A 2500-nucleotide genomic window follows, 5' to 3' on the forward strand; every position below is an offset into this window, starting at 1 on the left:
GTTTCATGCCGTTCCTATGCAATGTGGCCACACAAAAATGACCCGTTTTCCCATTCCGAGGCATTTCTGTGCGACCCTAACAGCCCCGTGAGCCACAAGAGAGACATCCCCGCCAACTTCTAGCGTTTGACGGGGTCTATGCGTGAAAAATATTAAAATTTTTGAGTGCACGTGCCTTTCTGCTGCAAATGCCTCTGGAAGTTTCATGGCGTTCCTATGCAATGTGGCAACACGAAAATGACCCCTTTTCCCATTCCGAGGGAGTTCTGTGCCACCCTAACAGCCCCGTGAGCCACAAGAGACACATCCCCGCCAATTTCTAGCGTTTCACGGGGTCTATCCGTGAAACATATAGAAGTTTTTGAGTGCACATGCATTCCTGCTGCAAATGCCTCTGGAAGTTTCATGCGGTTCGTACGCAATGTGGCAACACGAAAATGACCCGTTTTCCCATTCCCAGGGATTTCTGTGCGACCCGAACAGCCCCGTGAGCCACAAGAGACACATCCCCGCCAATTTCTAGCGTTTCACGGGGTCTATCCGTGAAAAATATCAAATTTTTTTTGACTGCACATGCATTTCTGCTGCAAATGCCTCTGGAAGTTGCATGCGGTTCGCATGCAATGTGGCGACACGAAAATGACCCATTTTCCCATTCCTAGGGATTTCTGTGCCACCCTAACAGCCCCGTGAGCCACAAGAGAGACATCCCCGCCAATTTCTAGCGTATCACGGGGTCTATCCGTGAGAAATATTCACTTTTTTGAGTGCACATGCATTCCTGCTGCAAATGCCTCTGGAAGTTTCATGCGGTTTGTATGCAATGTGGCGACACGAAAATGACCCGTTTTCCCATTCCGAGGGATTTCTGTGCCACCCTAACAGCCCCGTGAGCCACAAGAGAGACATCCCCGCCCACTTCTAGCGTTTCACGGGGTCTCTCCGTGAAAAATATCACATTTTTTGAGTGCACATGCATTCCTGCTGCAAATGCCTCTGGAAGTTTCATGCGGTTCGCATGCAATGTGGCGACACGAAAATGACCCGTTTTTTCCCATTCCGAGGGATTTCTGTGCCACCCTAACAGCCCCGTGAGCCACAAGAGACACATCCCCGCCAATTTCTAGCGTTTCACGGGGTCTATCCGTGAAAAATATCAAATTTTTTTTGACTGCACATGCATTTCTGCTGCAAATGCCTCTGGAAGTTGCATGCGGTTCGCATGCAATGTGGCGACACGAAAATGACCCGTTTTCCCATTCCGAGGGATTTCTGTGCCACCCTAACAGCCCCGTGAGCCACAAGAGAGACATCCCCGCCAATTTCTAGCGTATCACGGGGTCTATCCGTGAGAAATATTCACTTTTTTGAGTGCACATGCATTCCTGCTGCAAATGCCTCTGGAAGTTTCATGCGGTTCGTATGCAATGTGGCGACACGAAAATGACCCGTTTTCCCATTCCGAGGGATTTCTGTGCCACCCTAACAGCCCCGTGAGCCACAAGAGAGACATCCCCGCCCACTTCTAGCGTTTCACGGGGTCTCTCCGTGAAAAATATCACATTTTTTGAGTGCACATGCATTCCTGCTGCAAATGCCTCTGGAAGTTTCATGCGGTTCGCATGCAATGTGGCGACACGAAAATGACCCGTTTTTTCCCATTCCGAGGGATTTCTGTGCCACCCTAACAGCCCCGTGAGCCACAAGAGACACATCCCCGCCAATTTCTAGCGTTTCACGGGGTCTATCCGTGAAAAATATTCAATTTTTTGACTGCACATGCATTTCTGCTGCAAATGCCTCTGGAAGTTTCATGCGGTTCGCATGCAATGTGGCGACACGAAAATGACCCGTTTTCCCATTCCGAGGGATTTCTGTGCCACCCTAACAGCCCCGTGAGCCACAAGAGAGACATCGCCGCCAATTTCTAGCGTTTCACGGGGTCTATCCGTGAAAAATATTCACTTTTTTGACTGCACATGCATTCCTGCTGCAAATGCCTCTGGAAGTTTCATGCCGTTCGCATGCAATGTGGCAACACGAAAATGACCCGTTTTCCCATTCCGAGGGATTTCTGTGCCACCCTAACAGCCCCGTGAGCCACAAGAGACACATCCCCGCCAATTTCTAGCGTTTCACGGGGTCTATCCGTAAAAATGTAGCACGCACCAAAACGAGAAAAGATTTCCATCGCACCTGCACTATTGTATGGACAATGGTAACCTCATGTGAGGACGAAGTGGTGTGCCGGCGGCAGGTTGTTTCCCACGATTTCCGTGAATGAGCGAGCATCTCGAGCTGTGTTACTCCGCCCGAGGAGCCTCTTCTCCTCCAGAGTGCGTTGGGAAGGCTGTCCCTTGGGTTGTAGCTGCAGGGTTTGCTTGCGCTGTTTCGGTATTGTGCCCTAGGAAGGGCTGCCAACTGCGCGTGAGAGTTAGGGTTGGTTTCAATTGCTTTTGCCGGTCCACAGAGTAGCGAGCATTGAAAGGCCGCTCTAGAG

This window comes from Petromyzon marinus, unplaced genomic scaffold (genome assembly GCF_048934315.1).
Source record: "Petromyzon marinus isolate PM22_M1 ecotype Great Lakes invasive population unplaced genomic scaffold, UKy_Petmar_22M1.pri1.0 PM_G_Scaffold_38, whole genome shotgun sequence".
NCBI lineage: Eukaryota > Metazoa > Chordata > Hyperoartia > Petromyzontiformes > Petromyzontidae > Petromyzon > Petromyzon marinus.